Raw genomic sequence first — 19,293 nt, 5'->3', positions numbered from 1 at the left:
ATACTATAGAACAGCAAGTTACGCTGCCGGGAACAGTAGACAAGGAACAATGTATTTAAATTAGCACTTTAAAACAATAAAAGATAATATGTTAAGTATCATGCTATCTTTGACACAAATCTCACTAAACACTGACAGAGCACAAAATGTGTTCTACAAGTAGCTAGGTCAGTGAATAAAAGTGAATGAAACAAGGCCATAGATGGAAGCCGCATCAGTCTTACAATAGTCAGGAACACAAAAAGATTACAATTCTTTGAACAGATGTCTATTGCGGGCCTTGGGGCCTCAAATTCCAGCAGTGCCCTATGTGATAAATTTGGCGCCCTCACCATTCGCTTTCCATTCTGCATTGCAGTTGCAGTGCCCCCTGATGCGGCCCTGAAGCACTGCACCCAGTGCAACTGAACCAGTTGTGCTTCCCTAAATCTGTCTCTGTACATGTGTTCAAGTTGCACATATCTTGGCTACATGATCAGGAAGACCCTGATTTGGACACTATTTCCAAAAGTGTGGACAGAGTCTTCCTGATTACAGGCTGCTGATTGTAATCACCTGAGGGAAGAATGTTTGAATAGGGCTAGATATATGAATATAGGAAGCTTCCTTTTTTAAATAATAATAATAATAATAATAATAATAATAATAATAATAATAATGTTTTCAATTACAAAAATCCAATGTAAGCCTTATTATAGCAATACCAAATTACAATACCATTTCAAATACCTATCAATCATATAGCCAATTACATAATTTAGGTGACCTGCCGCATTCTAGATTTCAAGGTTTAATAGTTCCCTTTAAATACTGCTTCCAAAGTGTTATTCAATCCAATTACAATCCAATTTTAATAATAATTCCTTATACAACAGCTACAAATATTTTTTAACTTCAATTCGTGATAATACATTTAATCATTTATGGTGTGCAAGTGAAGTTCTCTTTTCTTCTTCCTAGGTGTGGTATTTATTTTAACCATATTGTTCCTTATTGTCTTGGGTAAATATTTTGTCTATCTTGGTTATTCCTGATCCCATCATGCCTCACGGCACTGTTATCTCGATGTCCTCATTCTAAAGAAATCTCTCTTCCTTTGTTTTCAGCCTCTGGCTGTAGCTGCAAAACTCTGTCCCTGCTCTTTGCCATTTCTTCCCGATCTAGGAAAGGGAGTAGCCTGGCACCCTGCCAAAGCCCTGGCAAGCTTCCTTATACCGCATCAGGCCATTGGTCCATCTAGCTCAGTATTGTCTGCACTGATTGGCAGGATTTCAAATGGGGTCTCTCAGCCCTAACTAGAGATGCCAGGAATTGAACCTGGGAACTTCTGTGTGCGAGGCAGATTCTCTATCATTGAGCTATGGCCCTCCCCCATAAATGATGGCGAAATGCTGATACTCAGAGGAACAGTTCAGAATGTTCAGCAATATATCTGAATTTGGGCAGATTTGGTGGTGAATTTTGGATGTGGGGTTCTTTGAAATCCTGTTCTGTGATATTCAGTACCATGGAGGAAACTACAGATACGAAAGCTCAGCTATTTAATTATAATATCCTCACCTTAACTACGGTAAGTTCTAAACTGAGGGGTAAATCGAGAGACATTAGATTCCAGATAATGTGCATGTTAAAATTTTGAATATTTAAATGATTTGTACTGCTGGACTTGTGTGAATATTTCCTTTTTGTCAACAAGCTGTTTCTTGGCAATGTGATGTGGGCCTTGGAAAGTTCTGGATTTTCAGCCATTGACTTTCAAAGGTAGTGTCTTCTGCCTGGGTAAATACAGAATGGTCGAAATTTAGGCAGGCACATAAGCGCCCTTTCTGAATTTATTCTGTTGCATCAGGGCTCTTTAAAAGCTGCCGGTTTCAAACACTCACTGGTTCTGTGACACTTGGCAAAGCATTAGGCTTTAAGCAGGGCTGACTGAGACAAAAGCATAAAGACGTTATCGAGTGGCTTGTTAAAATATAGCTCCAGTTTGCAAAACCTCTTTCAGATTCAATAATAAGTGCTTTATGGCAACAATAAATACATTTTAATCTCGCTTAATAGTGTCTGGCATAATACATGAAATACAATTGGAAGGAAGGTGGGGTTTTTTATGAAGTCTCTGAATTGGTTGAAATGAAGTTCTAGTGGAATTCTAATGCATGGTTCAGTCAAAATCAGCCATACAGAAAGAGCCTGCTAGATAATACCAGTGGCCCATCCCATCCAGTAATCTGTTTTCAGAGTGGCCAAATGGATGCCTATGGATGCAAGGAAAATTTGAGTCCAACAGCACACTCTCTGCTTGTGGTTTCATAGGAAGTGGAATTCAGACCCTGCTGCCTTTGACAGTGGAGCTGGAACATATCCATCAGGATTAGTAGCCACTGATAGCCTTATCCTCCATGAATCTGTCTAATCCTCATTTAAAGGCATCCAACTTGGTGGCCATCGCTGCATGTTGTGGGAGAGAATTCCATAGTTTAAGCTACAGTAAGGCCAAGCTTTTCTCAGCCTCAGGTGTCACAGTCATTCCATGGAATACACAACATAGACCATGGTAGTGACAGGGGAGAAACTTGCTTCACTTTGCATTTAAAGGTGAACATACCTAATCTGCACTTTCTGAAGCAATGTGTGATGGCTTAAATATAGCCATCCTTCAAAATTCACACTTCCCTGAATTTTGCAATGCAGGTCCCCGGCCAAGCAACGCGTGCAGAAATGCATGCATGACACATGCATAGAAATGCATGTATCATAGAAGATAACACAGTCATGTATTATACTAAGAAAACTTGCTTTGCAAAAAATTTTTCCAGCAGATGGGCAGGTGGTATATATTCTTGCTTGAACATTTATAAATAAAATAATAAATAATAAAATAAAATAATAAATAATAAAATAAATCCAGTGCTTGTTTGTATCCTCTAAGGCAGACATTTTGGTACTCCAGTAAAAAGCCTTACTGGTCCTCTAATAACCTTTACAATATGAGTCTGTCTAGAGTTCTGTGGAGTTCTATATCTGAAGGAGTGTCTCCACCCCCATTGTTCTACCTGAACACTGAGGTCCAGCGTCGAGGGCCTTCTGGCGGTTCCCTCACTGCGAGAAGCCAAGTTATAGGGAACAAGGCAGAGGGCCTTCTCGGTAGTGGGACCCACCCTGTGGAATGCCCTCCCACCAGATGTCAAAGAGAACAACAGCTACCAGACTTTTAGAAGACATCTGAAGGCAGCCCTGTTTAGGGAAGCATTTAATGTTTGATGCATTAATGTATTTTAATATTTTGTCGGAAGCCGCCCAGAGTGGCTGGGAAAGCCCAGCCAGATGGGTGGGGTATAAATAAATAAATTATTATAATTATTATTCTAAAGAGTTCAGTTTTCGTTAAAGCATTTTTTAAATAAAAAAAGCACACATCAAAAACACAAAATTAAGCTTTTCACTTAAAAATAATAATTTGCTGCTATGCTCTAATAAAAAATAATAATCCAGGGTTCTTCAGGACCGCACAGACAACATTTAGGATAGTCTCACTTCTTGAAAGACCACAGAACTAAAGAAACTCAGAGACATACAAAAATATAGAGCTATTCTGTTCAGTTAAGTAGAATGGAAAAGCTGAAAACCCCTGACAGAATGAGATGAGAATTTGTGGAGTCCCTGATTCAACTTGGGTGGGTATTGATATTACATTTCAACTCAGAAGGGGTGGAAGTCCCCCAATTATTTGAATTTACCTCATAATTTCATCCTCCGTACAGAACAAACTATGTGCATTTGTGTGCATTGTACTATTCAGTTAATAAATCCACTTGATCAAGAGTATAAATTTGTTTAGCAGTTGTAATTATATTACATGGAAGTGATTATTACAAATTTCAGAAGTTCATTGTTTCATAAGCCCCGTTCCATGCCCAATAAACATGGGACACCTTTGCCCGACAGTGCTGGTAGATTATATGACAAAACCATCTCTCAACAACTTGATTTTACAGAATCCGTACAATAATATTTCATTTTAGAAGATTATGCACCAGTGACTATATTTCAATGGACAAAAAGCTCGTGTAATCCTACATTTCAGTAGGAAAAGAAAATCTTTCTTACAACCCTCTTAAGGCTGATTTTAGGATTTATTTATTTTTAACCATTTTTGCTGGTTGCTGAATATGGTGTTGATCAGACGACATAAGTATTGCAAAATGACATAATGTGCAGTGTTTTCTAGAGGATTTGTTTTATGTCACTTTTTAAGAAGCATTGTATAATTTGCTTTACAGGCATCATTTAAATATTATTATACTAAAAGACGGGGGGAAATACCTTAAGTTGGAGAGGGTGGTCTGCAAGTTAAATTGTATTTATAAATGCTCCACTGAACAGAATTTTTCAAATATAATTCAAGTACAGTAATCATGTTTAAAATATAATTTCTCATAGTTATGCCCCATCTGCTCTGTACTGATAAGGGGTTCAATAAGCCAGCCTATAAAAATCAATGCCATTAAATGTTTATTAATTATATTACAGATTGTTTAGCCTTACAAGCTCATTTAATACCACCAATGGGTATTTCAGGTCTCTGCTACAAGTCCAGAAGATACATATTAAGCATGTTTAGTCTGCGCTTTGTTCCTCTCAATTTATAAGCAACATGCTTATTATTTCATTAAATCTGTTTCTATATTGAGTAGGTGGTTTCAGTCAAGGCAACAGAAGATAATTTCTGAGTTTGGGGCAAATGAAAAATCAGTACATATTAAAAACCAGTGAAGCATGTTGGATAAAGCTGCATACAAGCTGGCTCCTGATGTTTTCCCCAAATTATCAGCAAATTCAAGACTCGTTTTTTAATTTTCAGAGCCATTATTTTTTGCTGTAGCCTCAATGCGAGCTGATTTATTCAGCCAGTGATGTGTTTTCCATTCTTGTGGGCACCAGAATATTTCATGCTATGCTCAGGATAGCACTGAAAGGAATTCAGTCCATCTGTGGTATCTTATGACATTGAAGGTAAGTACGAGTGCAAAAACATATTTCAACATAAAACAGAAAGGTAGAGTTAGCAATTGGTAAGAGAAGTGCACCCTCAAATGCCGAATTTGCACCAATTTCTTTCTTGTCGGAGTGAGACTCATTTTAAATCAGTTAAATAAACGATGCTTCCATTTCCCAACCAGCCACCATAGTATGTGGTTTAGAGCGGCAATGCAGGGCCATTTTCAACTAGAGGACCACACTTCCTTCTGAGCAAACATTCAGAGGAGTGGGGAATCATCAGTGCTGGGTGAGGTCAGAAGAAAGAGTGGGAAGAATGATAAATGGAAATGTTACCTTTGTGCAGCAGGCTAGTTTCTGCATACACTAGCACTGTCCCCCACCCCCAGCCTGTAACCATGCAAAGCAAGAGGCATGATCAGAATTTGAGGGCACATTCCAGCCAGGCAAAAACACTAAAGGAGGATGCAAAGCAGGGGGAATCTGAGGTTGGGTTATGCTGTGAGGAAAGCATATTTTTGCCACAGTTTGTGAATTATGATGATGATGATGATGATGATGATGATGATGATGAACAAACATCTTCAGTGTTTTAGTTCAAATTTCTTCTAATAAACACATTTTGTATGTCGTTTTAACAAATATGCACATTTTTGCAAGCACTTTCCCCCTCATATAGTGCATTTTTGTTTCTTATTTTCACAAACATATGCACTTACACGCACACTTTAGCCTAATATGTACAGTTGTGCATATTCTATATATGCATTTGAACACATTGCTTGACTGGAGATTTGAATGGCAAAATTCAGAAAAGTGAATTCAAAGGGATGTTGTGTTTCTGTTTGCATAGGGCAAATACGGTAATATCACCTTTAAATGTGAATGTAGCTCCCCATTTGTGGAATGCTCCCCCTAGGGAGGTTTGTCTGGCACCTTCATTATACATCTTTAGATGCCAGGTGAAAACGTTTCTCTTCAACCAGGCCTTTGGTTATTAAATGGGGGGGGGGAGGGGGGCTATTGTTTTGTTTTGCTTTATAATAAATATTTATTTGTGCTTTTATCCTGTATTTTTATCTTGTGAACCACCCTGAGACTTCCAGATGAAGGGCAGTATATAATTTTAATAAATGAATTAAGTCAATAAATTAATGCAAAATAAATATAATAAATTTTTCCCCCCTCTGTAGGGGAGAGTCCTAAAGCAGTGTTCCCCAACCTTGGGCCTCCAGCTGTTTTTGGACTACAACTCCCATCATCCCTCGCTAGCAAGACCAGTGGTCAAGGATGATGGGAGTTGTAGTCCAAAAACAGCTGGAGGCCCAAGGTTGGGGAACACTGTCCTAAAGGACAGAGATCCTTGGTAGGTCACAACTGGTCCTTTGGCCTAAGGTTCTCCATCTTTAGATTGGAGTGTCAGACTGGACAGAGACAATGATCTATAGAGGCAGCAGGTCAGCTGTCTGAATGGCCATAATGACTGGGGCGGCGGCACTCAGTTTCACTACTTGTTTTTCATTACAGATATAGTAATTACAGATATAGTAGTGACATCATACGGCAACAGAATTAGTCAAAGGGAAGCCACACTGTATCAAATAAGAACAAGAAAATGAACCATTGCTTTTTCAGAAATATTTCAAGTTTCTCTTGCAAGTGGCTGCTCAATAGGTCATATCTGCCTCATCTGCTAATCTGAATACCTACAAAGCAAATAAAATTGTTGATAATATCGCTCCTCATTGCCTAGAGAAGGAAACAGCTGATGGATGATTTGGGGATAATGATAGATGAATCTCATTCTATAGTCTGTCAACTAAATAAATCAGTAAGGCAATCAATATCTTCAATGCATTAGCCCTCTAGAGAAGTTGCATCAGTATGGTGTCGTCGTCCCCCCCCCCCCAATTTTATCTACAGCTTCATATGGCTTTGTCCCACATTTAAGAAAGTTAAGAATACAAAAGCGACTACTTGAACTAAATGGCCTTGCTTTCTATAAATAGGAACTGGGTTTCCTGCAGAATGATACATGTGCACATGTGGTCCTTCCATTTCTGGGATCATGTGATGTGCCTTCATGGGTCTAACAAGCTGGGTCTAGGATACCGTCTTTGAAGGAGTTACTGTTAGTGGTTCTCAGTGGCTCATATGCGGCAGGAACGGCGTGTTCAGTCTTGTGGGCCAAGTTTTATTGTGGGCTCTCTCCTTGACTAGGTTGTCCTTGCCTTTTCCACCTGCACATGCCCCAGGTGAATGAAGAAGGAAGTGGTAATTGCGATCTTGGTATATGCCAACCCTGCCTGAACCTCCATTGTCGTTGCAGCCATATCTTTCCATCTGTTTTCAAATAGACACACTGCAGGGTCCTACAGAATACCACTATCTGAATTAGCTATTGTAGGAAGGTATTCTGAGGAACTGATGGAACAGAAACAGTGATGATGAGAGACAAAGTTCTAGGCCTAATAGACAAAATAAAAACTGACAAATCACCGGACGACATTCACATGAGCTTTCTCAAAGAATTCAACTGTGAAATTGCTGATCTTCTAACAAAGATATGGAACCACATAGGCCTATCTAGTCTAGCATTCTCTTCTCAACATGGCCAACCATATGTCTATGGAGGCTGTAAGACACAAGGAGGACACGGCAGCTGTAGCCCTCTCCTACTGTTGCTCCCCAGGGATCTGACAGTGGAGTAATATAGTCATCATGGCTAATACTCATTGATTGTGATTGCTATATTCCTTCTTTGAGCAGAGGCAGTATGTCTCTGAATGCCCATTGATGGAGATCAGAAGTGGGAGAGCGGTATTGTGTCCAGCTACCTTAGCTTTGCACACTAGTAGCCTCCCTTAGTGTTTCATGGGTGAGTCATGGGTAGAAAATCCACACAACTTTCTGGATGAGGAAATTCTGTTGTGTTCCTAACATGGATGCTAAGAAAAGCCAGGGTTCTTCTAAGAAAAATTAATGGGTCGAAAGAAACTGTTACCAAGCACACAGCCCTTGATGTGATTTGAGTTTATGCAAATAATGTTAAGTGCATGAGGATGGGCCAGATACCTTAAGGACCTCTTAAAGAACAGAAGTAAACATGTCATGAGACACCGATTCCATTATCATTCCTCTAAACAAATACACGCACCATTTCTTTCTTATTTTCAGAGCGAAGTCTGTTCATTAACTAAAAAGAGCTCTTCGACTTAGCCCCTTTCCTTTTCTCATGCAATGTTTTGAAGGGGCATGGAATATAAAATAACACAGCCGGCTCTTATGGGCCTAGCAGGGCTCTGGATGTTTTTGATTGCTGATGTCAAATAAGTTGTTCCTGCTTGGTTAAACACAGGAGCGTCCCAGGGTGTTCTGTTGTCCTCACAACACAATTGTTGCTGTGCTCAGTTTGTGTGCAGAAAGTCAGAAGAAAAGGGAACTGCGGAGATAGGTAAATATGTTATGCCCCCTGCCCCTAATGTGTTACAATTACCAGAGTAGTGCAGTGAAGGGAAATATTCCAAAGCAAATAAAAGGCAGAGCAAACCAAAGGGAAAAGGGGAGGGAGACTCTAAAACAGAGGAACGGCCAAATCTGAAACTCTTCTGGTGATTCTTCCTCTCTTCCTTCTAGGAATATTTTATGTTACTGACCACTTCTAGGTTCTAGACCAAGGTACAGTGGTCAGCAAACTCCCATTTTCCAAAGCTAATGAACTTTGCAAACAAAGGTGTAGGAGTCTGTTTAACATAACAGTTTGTTTTTCCAGACCCCACTTAACATTTTTCTTACAAGAGTGTACATTGGTTCTACATAGGGGCTGAAGGAGGAGTAAAATTGGCCACTCCCAAGTCAAATCATGACTCTCCCTCCAAGTCAGATCAAGTCCCTCCAAGTCAGATCACAATGCTTTGTGTTGCCCTGTTTCTGTGCTTTGCTATGCTGCATTTCATATACACTTATGTTTCTCAAGGTCCATTGGCCTTTTCAACAAGTGAGATGGTCTCCCTGTGAAGCACTGAAGAACTAAAAACAGAGACTACTGCCAATGGGCCCCCTCCACATTAAAAGCCATCCTAAGCGAAAACATTTTAGAGCCCCTGATCTCTACAAAGGAGAGGGCTGATTGTATATTCCAGAGGAGGAAGTTACAAAGCTCTGGGGCCACCACAGAAAATGTGCCATCCCTTGTACCTGCCAGGCTGATGTCCCTTCCTGGTGGGCCTATGAACAAGGATACAGTACAGGTGATCTCAAATCCCTGGCAGATTCATATGGCCATTGGTGGTCTTTTAAGTGGCCTGGACCTAAACTGCTGCATTTAAAGCCTTCAGGTTTACATCCTGTGTCCTGCAGAGGAAGACAGAGATTTTGTAGCACAATATATGAAGGGCATATAACTCACTGGCAGAGAACACGCGTTGCACACAAGAAATCTATGGTTCATTCACTGACGTCTCCAATTAAAATGGGGTTTGGTTGCAGGCCAGGAAAGGCTCACTCATTAAAGTTTGTAAAGCTACAACCATACAGGGAAGACACGGATGGGAAAGATGGCCCTATGGATACGATTAACTCAAGTGTGAATCAGCTCCATACCTTCAAATGCTTTCCGGCTGGCTGTTTTCTAAAGGAAGTTCAGATATTTAAAATCTCAGGATATTTTAGAGTCATGACAAAAAAAAACTTCTCAGAAGTTACTTTTCCATTTAAAGAATAACTTCCTCATTTGAAAATAATTGGTGTAAATAAAGGAGATGTACATGTTCTGAAACCTACTAATTTCCAATTGCCATGGCACCTAATGAGTTGTCTTAACAGGATTACCAGACATGGAAAAGGAACCAATTACGCTGCATTTAATTCCAAAATTGCAACTAGATTCAAAATAGCCTTTGCAGCTGGCATTTTGCTGGCATTGCAAGAGGGAAATGAAGAGCTTGTTGGTGATCTAAGGACCATCCTTCTAATTTCTCAGGAAGAGTCACTCCTTCCTGCGCAGTATAGGAATCAAAATTAGTTTCCAGCCTCGAATAATTGGGGGGGGGGGACATTTAGAGGAATTAAAACATTATAGAGAATTTGTTTATAGAAATCAACGCTCAGGAATTATGGTCCACTGTTCAAATATGTTTTATTGGTCCTGTTACCAATGATAATACTGGCTCAGTATGCAAGGGTAAGCAATTCCTTTCACTTAATTTCTTGCAAAATTGTGACATTATACTTTCAGTCCCCTTGATTTCCCTACCCCTGCTTTCAGGAGTGAAAGGCAGGTATTCACTTGAAAGTCTCTTGATCAATTGGCCAATGTCTACAGCTTAGCTGAATGAACAGCAGTACAAATAACATATATTTAATCGTGATAGGAATAAATTGATGCATATTCCTGGAATCCAAATGCATTTAAAACGGGACTACATCTATACGCGTCTTGCAGTCACCCAAGACAAATGAGAGCAATGCTCATCCCAGTACTCCACTGTAGCATATTTCCATTTACAAAGCAACAAAGTTATTATATAGTACCTCCTTTCTACAGGGCAAAAGTGATTTCCAACAGATGGTGTGCCTCCCAAGTGAGATTGCGAGGGCGACACTGCCCACTTTGGTTATTTTTTGCTCCATTAATGTGCAGCTATAAATCTGTTCTGTGGGAGGAAACCCCAACGCCTGTTTTATGTAGCTGCATTTAGGGTCTGATAGCATGGGAACCTTGAAAACAGTTCTCTTTATTCCTCATTCTCATTCAGTGTTAATATGAAAGCCAGTGAAGAGATTTTGCATGTCGTCATGTAAATTGTTCTCAAGCATTTGCATGAACAGTGATGGGTATTAAGACTGGTGATAATTACTAGGGAGGCTGGCGATAACTACTAGGGATTATCTGAAGGTAATAGCAGGAAAGTGTGGGGGCCTTTGGAAATCATCAAAGTGGGGGTGTCACAGCTTTTGGTGGGTTAATAAAAAGGTGTGTGTCTCATGTACATTTAGTTTGTCTTTCCAAGAAACACATGGGAATGTTTAATTTCTGGCAGTCTACACTTTAGCCCTATTTAGGTTTAGCCCTATTTATTCTATGCATACGTAGAATTACAAACATGAGAGAAGAAGTAGAGGCATGCTGCCAAGCCCTGCCTCCTCAGCACATCACATTTCAGTGTGTGTGTGTGTGTGTGTGTGTGTGTGTTACAACCCTAAGAACACAATACCCTTGTGAGATCAGGCCAAAGCCCCACCAGTTCAGCATCTTGTTCCTACAGCGACAAAAAAGATGCCCATGGGAAACCCACATGCAGAGCTTGAGTGCAACACCACTCTCCTCACCTGGGATGCAGAGCAACTGGTATTCAGAGGCATATTGCCATGGCCTGGTTGGACGCAGAGGAGTAGCGGGAGGAACCAGTTGGGGAACTACCAAGGGAAGAAGGCTCAGAGCCTGGAGAGTGGTGGTAGCAAAATGATGAGTGGCTAGAGGGAGAAGGGAGAGAAGACAAGGAAGAGGAGATGTCAGAAGCTGAAGGGTTAACAGGGCTTAGTGAGCTGGCAGAGTCTATGGCAGAGAGCAGACCAGAACCAGAGGCAGAAGCTGAAATGGAGGCCAAGAGGCAGAGATGAGTCAGGCTGGTGAAGTCAGGGGTATCTCCCCTCTCCTCCTATGAGAAGCTCCCCACCCCGGTCTCCCAGAACCAGAAGAGGCATGAAACAGATGGAGCAAAGACAAGCATGCAGGTATAGTCTCCGACTGCTTGGGGAAAATCCAGGAGGGGACTTGGGCAGCTGTGGGAAGGTGGGAGACCTTCAGTTTCTGCAACTGCTTCATGGGAGTGGGGAGACCTACCAGAGATGAGCTGCTGTGCTTGTTATGCCAGGCACTCTGCCAAACTTGTGCTGATCATGCTTTGGCTAATAAAGAGTTAACTCCGGCTTGCACAGTGTGATTTACTGCTGGCTTGCTTCTGAAGTACTGTCTCACACAGTGAAGGAAAAAATTAGTCATCATAAACACAGCAACCGCTATGGAAGTTTGAAGCAGGGAGCCTCCTCTATACATAGTTGCTTCCTGTGACATTTACTACCACTACTTGTGGTAGTACCACACCTTGTACTTCAAAGAACTCAGGGGGGGCATACATAGTTTGCCCCTCTTTGTTTAATCCCCACAATGATGATGCTGTGAAGTAGGTTAGGCTGGGGGCAGTGACTGGCCCATGGTCACCTTGTGAGCTTCATGGCAAGCAAGGATTTGAACCCCAGTCCCCCAGGTCCTGGTCCAAAACTCTAACCACTACACCCCAACCCTGCAACATAATTAGAGCATGTGCATAAACATGCTCTCGTCATGGTCTGCACTGTTGCTCATTTTCAGGAAGCTCTTCCACTTTATTCCACTTAGGCAGCCAGAACCGCCAGCGTTACAGTTGCAGCAATTTAAAATCACTTGTGATATGAGAGGATTAATTAAAGAAGCCATTGATTGGAATGGCCAACAGTGGGAAATTGTCCATTGTTACCCTTTCCTTCACATGCTAGAGTCATGTCTTAGTAGCCCATGCTAAAATGCTCTTCAAAATGTGATTAGTGTGCCTGTTTGGAATGCATGCAAATGAGTCTATAATTTCCCTCCACAACATATAATGGCCCTTCGTTCTTTTAAAGAGCTGGTCTCCCCACTCCCAGGTATTAAGTGAACTCTTCAGCCTTACTTTACAGAAACTATAACTGCTTTGAATAGAGTAAAAATTCAAATAATTAGCCAATTCATGGGACACACTGAAGAATGAAGGAATGTGATTAAGGTTTGGGTGACTACGGCAGCAAAGTCTTTATGAGCACATATTAGCTTCAAAGTCTAAATGTGCCTTGATTGTTTATCTGAACTCCTCAGCTCTTTACCAAGATGCATCTACAACATTTTGCTTTCGGGGATCATCTCTGTAAAGCTTCACCATCTCTCCATTCTCCTCCCTCCCTGCAGACTGATGATGTAATTATTTAAGAGCAGCAATAAACTGATTGAACTGGATTTAAATGGGCAAGAAGGAAGGCAGTGTTGCAACAGGTGGAGGTTTAGTAGCAAGAGAACTTTGCTCTTAGATGATGGAAGGAGAATCCAGAAAGAAATAGCACAAAGTGTTCTGAGATCCACAGATTCCAGAATACCTAGTCAGATTTTAATTTGGAAGCAACAAAGCAATGTTTATTCTCAATGCTTTTATTATTTACAAAACATAGCAGAGTCTGGTCCCGAGACTGCCAAACTTTGGGGCCAGTGGGCATATTTAGAATTTTTGAGGGAGTGCCATGGGCACGAGTCACAGAATGATGGCTGCAGGATGTGGCATAGCACAGATTGGCCATGCTAGGGGCTTGGCTTCTGCTGGCTACTGATGCCAGCCACTGGTAACAAGTTTTCAAATTAAATCTTATACATACTGTCAATGCTGCATTATTAATGGATTTTATTGTGCCTTGAGGTATTTTCAATAATAGTCACTACATACACATTTTTAGATAAACAGATGCATGGCAGGAACTGAAAATGAACTGGAAATATACTGCAATCTAGTGCAGAATTAGGGAAAGGTAAAGGTAAAGGGACCCCTGACCATTAGGTCCAGTCATGACCAACTCTGGGGTTGCGGTGCTCATCTCGCTTTACTGGCCAAGGGAGCCGGCGTATAGCTTCCGGGTCATGTGGCCAGCATGACTAAGCCGCTTCTGACGAACCAGAGCAGCACATGGAAGCGCCGTTTACCTTCCTGCCAGAGTGGTACCTATTTATCTACTTGCACTTTGACGTGCTTTTGAACTGCTAGGTGGGCAGGAGCAGGGACTGAGCAACGGAAGCTCACCCCGTCGCAGGGATTCGAACTGCCAACCTTCTGATCGGCAAGTCCTAGGCTCTGTGGTTTAACCCACAGCGCCACCCGCGTCCCTCAGTGCAGAATTAGCTAGAGTTAATTTCATTGGTTGCAATGGGTTAAGCAGCCCAATCTGTATGCTGGATTCTTGGGCATGCAGGCAAACCAGACCCTCCAGGAAAAACACTGGCAAGAGGAGAAGCTACAGATCATGTGGAACAGCTCCAAGGTTACAAATGGCATTACGAATGGCCACTTGCACTGGAAACATGTATGAACTGGGCCAGCACTGTTGTCTCTGATGGAGCACTCAGGTGATTGCTTTGCAATGGATGAACCAGAAAATCCAGGTAAGAAAACAATAGTAATTGGCACAGTCACTCAAGAGTCATTTGAATGAGCCTTTTGTGAGAAAGTGAGCTGGAGGATGGAGCAACTCAACTCACATTATTGTGAAGAAGTTAATGTTTATTATCTTTTGACCTTCTGTGCAATATCAGCCTCAGCTGCGCTGATGGCAGGTATCAGCCCAGGGAAATCAACACCATTGACTTCAATGCAGGCAACATCACACCATTAATCTTTAGTTTGTTGAGAAATATTTAACTGTCACAGAGTAGTTGATAGACAATGGCAATAGATACACCACAACAGCGAGCGTTTTTAATCCCTCTCACTGCTGCTTTCCTGAGTGACGATTGTGTATACCTTTGATTTTCTCTGGAAAGTGGGTCTAGGTGAATCCATTGTAACTTTCCTGTGAAGAGCATGTGCTGCACTTTATTTGTCCTTTCCCCAGCTTTTGCAGTGGCCTACCTCCCCCGCCCAAAGCAAAGACGTTCCGCATTAAATGAATGAAGACACTCTTTGCTTTAGTCAAAACAAATGGAAATATCTTAGTCTTGCTGTTTATTTATCTGCTGTTTGAGCCACCACACTTATTAATTGCGCCAGGGAGTGCAGGCTATTATAGAACACAATGCACCCGATGATTCATGCAGGCTAATGGTTATCGTTGTTTTATTATTATACAGGAGGCAGAATCGTAACAGCAAACAAGTTTGTACACACAATCTCCCACTGTACCCTACATTTCCAGCAGAATATATAATTAAAACCACTTCAGCTGGATGATTCTATTAGCAGCACAGTGTTTGCTTTGCAGGAACAAGCAACCTGTGAGCATCAACATGTTGTTGAAAATCACATTCAAGTATTGTCTGCTTAAGGCTGGGATCAGTACCTGCCATCCTTGGACAGTTCCCATGACTGCAGTACCTTGGTAGGGTCCACAGCTGGTGCAGACAGTGGGGGGTCCTTGGTTTCTTCTCCCCTGATGCAGCACTCTGGGAACAAGACCTAACTAGCATTTCACTCTGAAGCAATGTGGGAAATTAAAATGGTGGGTAGATTCAGCCTGCTGGTACTGCTTGGAACCCTGCCACCATCACAGGGAAGCACACCAGGGCCATGTTCACACCACACATTTAAAGCACCGTGATACCAATTTGAACAGTTGTAGCTTCTCCCAAATAATTCTGGGAGCTGTTGTTTGCCAAGGGTGCTGAGAGTTGTTAAGAGATTCCCTATACCCCTTCAAGACCTGCAATTCTTAGAGTTCACTGTGTTAAACCACTCTGCAAATTGTTGCTCTAGGAGGAAAATAGTGGTCTCCTGACAATTTGCAGCAGCTTTCATGAACTACAGCTCCCAGAATTCTTTGGAGGAAACCATGACTTTTTAAAGCGATATCATGCTGCTTGAAATGCGGCCCATGGCTCACAATTTGGGAATGGGAGGGGAAATTCATACAGTTTAACCTACGGGACGTGGGTGGTGCTGTGGTCTAAACCACTGAGACTTGGGCTTGCTGATCGGATGGTCAGCGGTTCGAATCCCCGTGACAGGGTGAGCTCCTATTGTTCGGTCCCTACTCCTGCCAACCTAGCAGTTTGAAAGCACATCAAATGCAAGTAGATAAATAGGTACCGCTCTGGTGGGAAGGTAAACGGTGTTTCCGTGCGCTGCTCTGATTCGCCAGAAGCGGCTTAGTCATGCTGGCTACATGACCCAGAAGCTGTCTGTGGACAAATGCTGACTCCCTTGGCCTATAGAGTGAGATGAGCGCACAACCCCAGGGTTGTCCGTGACTGGACCTAACGGTCAGGGGTATCTTTATCTTTTTACCTAATTCATAGATCCTGAAACAATGGAATCATGGCTATCCTTCAAAATTTGTTCTTTGAATTTTGCAAATGCATTTCAACAACAACAACAGGAAAAAAATGAATATTTTAGGGGAACATAAAGATAGTACTGAAAATAACATTTAAATACGTTATATCTGAGGAAATGCATGAAAACATGTGTAGATTAGGCAAAGTTGCATACAAAAATGTGCATATTGGGGAAATTCGCATTCAAATGATATGGAAATTTTTGAGGCCTTTTTAAAAAACAAAACAAGACAAAACTGGTGTGCAAATGTGGAGAAATAAGCTCAGTAGAATTGGAAATGGCAAGAAACTGAAGTTGATAGATGTACCCATACCTACCACAGATGTGTGTGTCACCAGAGTCAGCCCTGGTCTGAATACAGCTGCTTCACATATAGATTTGAGGGTTGATTTTGCAGAGGCATGCTCCCAGAAATTCAAAACCCTTTTCTTGTTTCCAGATAAAATATATGTGTCAGCAGGTGAAGCTAAAAAGGCAAAGGAACAAATGAGGGTATCAGTCATCACTAGATCCTATGTGCCAAGGCTTATAACATCAATAGTCTGTGTTCTATCCTGTCCTTTCTTAAAGTCCTTGCATTTCTCTGTGTCAGGTAAATGCAGGCCCCCATATGCGGTTGGACACTGACTCCCATCAGCCCCAGTCAGCATGGCCAGTGATCAGGAATAATGGGAGCTGTAGTCCAACAACATCTGGAGGGCCAAAGATTCCTCATCTCTACTCTATTGCAAAGTGAAAAATTCATGGCGGTACCAGTATGTTGAAACTTAAGGTGACCACCAGATTATGAATAGTGAAATGACCCATTCCATCATAAATATGCACCACATATATTTTACTTTAATTGCCAAAAATGTTATTACAAAGGAAACTGTTCCGTTTTAATCAAACAGCTATGCTTTGTCTTGTTTTAGACCTGGGGGTTCCTCCCTAAAAGGTACACATTTCCTTTCTTTCCCATGCTATTTTAATTTTCTTGCCCAAGCACATGGTGTGCGATGTATATCTTAGGAAAGCTTACACACCGAGCAATATAATTTATAGATTTATCTTAATCAGTTACTTTTGCCAACTGTGATCTTTTCAAGACTCCCTTGGCTCTCTGTGAAAGACAGATGTCAGTATCGCTGGTTAGCTATGGTATATGGCTCCCCTCCTGCCCTTGAAGGTTGTCTAAGTATGCATAAAAAGGTTCCTCAGTGAGAACAGTTCTGCATTTAAGAGCTCATCATTTTGTTCTTGTCAAAAGAAGCAGTCTATGTTGACAGTGGTAAGTCTGCCTTAGGTGCCAGAGACTGTTCTTCCTTAGAATTCATTACAAGATAAGAAGTGTATCATTCCACTGATCTTGGTAGTCTCGGAAACAAAGAAATCATTTGCTCAGAGCATGGGAAGGGAAGATCTTCGCTTTTATAAAAATCCTCATACTTATAGCACTTCCCCCTCCTTATTCAGAAGCCACTCTGCCCCTTGTGGACTGAATGCTAAGATTGCAAAGTCCATTCTGATCTACTTTAATGCTTGTTTCAAATCAAGGACATAATGATGCACAGCTGAACTGTAGGCCAGGATCCAAAACAAAAACAACCCAAATTCAAAGTAGGTTTCCACTATGCTGTCTTAGATATGACCATACAATTTGTTGAAGAGAGATTCCAACAGCTACAATAATATAATTCCTTATTTGGCTTCCTGTATGATATGTGTAGTATCAACAAAAAAATCTACTCAAGATGTACTTAAGATGTGCCTGCAAGAATATATATATTTTTTAAAAATCATTGATACACAATGGAAACAAAGATATTGATGCTGAAGATCCGTGCTGTGAACTTATAGCAATATCCTGAAGACTTCCAAAGTCTATGTCGCCACAAGGAGTACTTCTCTTCTTACTACAACAAAAACTCCTGGAGAATGTGGCTAATGTTGTTGCTCTAAGGATCCTTCTCATAATTCCAGTGTCAGTGGCACGTGGTGAATGTAGGTCCTTAAATTTCAAACATATAAAAACACTCAACAATGTTGCAGAAGAGACCAGTTGGCTTGGCAACTATATCAATTGAGCATGCTGAAGCAACTGCACTGGACCTGAAGGGATTGGTGACAAAATTTGCAAAGGAAAAGGTACACAAAGTGAGATGTTCATGTGCCTGGAATTGAAACTCTGGAAAGACTTAAATTTTAACATCACAATTCACAACATTATTCAAAATGATTTGTGTGCTAAAACATTTTCTTCTGTATTTGAGAAAGGTAATCAAAAATCGTTGTACTACTTAGTTTTGCAATTTAAAACAAATTTAGCAGTATCAAGTTTTGTGCTTTTCATTTTTTCTTCTTCAAGGCATCTGTTTTTGAAAATTAGAGTTAGTGATGTTCTTTTTGGTGCAAGTAGTTAGCCTTTGCCTAGGGTGCAAAAGAGCTTGGCACTGAGGCCTCTTTTAAGTGCCTCTTGAATAAAAGGACAGAAAGCCTCCAGAATAGCGCCTGGGTTCTTGATATACTTCTTTAAAATGCTTTAAGTATTATCTTAATTAGGCAGAGGGCCTTCTCAGTAGTCACGCCCACCCTGTGGAATGCCCTCCCTTCAAATGTCAAGGAAATAAACAACTATCTGACTTACAGAAGACATCTGAAGGCAGCCCTGTTTAGGGAAGTTTTTAATGTTTGACGTTTTATTGTGCTTTTAATTTTCTGTTGGGAACCGCCCAGAGTAGCTGGGGAAACCCAGCCAGCTGGGTGGGGTATAAATTAAGGTTACCAAATTTTTTCCAATGAATCCAGGGACACTTTTTAACTTCAGTTGAAGAGGATGGATTTTGTCAGGGGACTGATTTGTAAATCCGGGGACTGTCCCTGGAGAACAGGGACATCTCGTAACCTTAGTTTAAATAAATTATTATTATTATTATTATTATTATTATTATTATTATTAGATGTTAATCAATTTCTGGCTTTGACAAACTACGGTTTTGCTTCATTCCTGCACTTACACATATCACATATGCAAAGGCTCCATACGCATGATTGCAGACCCTGCAGAAAGTCTTTTCAGTTGTGCTGGGACTGAGAGACCTTACATGCACGCAACATGTATGAACACACATTTTGTTCTCACAGAGCTGATCAATGCTTGAAGGTCATAGACACTATTATATGCTCAATGTCTGCATCATCTGAAATGTTT

Source organism: Podarcis liolepis (genome assembly GCF_965112155.1).
Source record: "Podarcis liolepis genome assembly, chromosome: 12".
Classification (NCBI taxonomy): domain Eukaryota; kingdom Metazoa; phylum Chordata; class Lepidosauria; order Squamata; family Lacertidae; genus Podarcis; species Podarcis liolepis.
The sequence above is the reverse complement of the archived record's forward strand: the minus strand, read 5'-3'. Positions refer to the sequence as shown.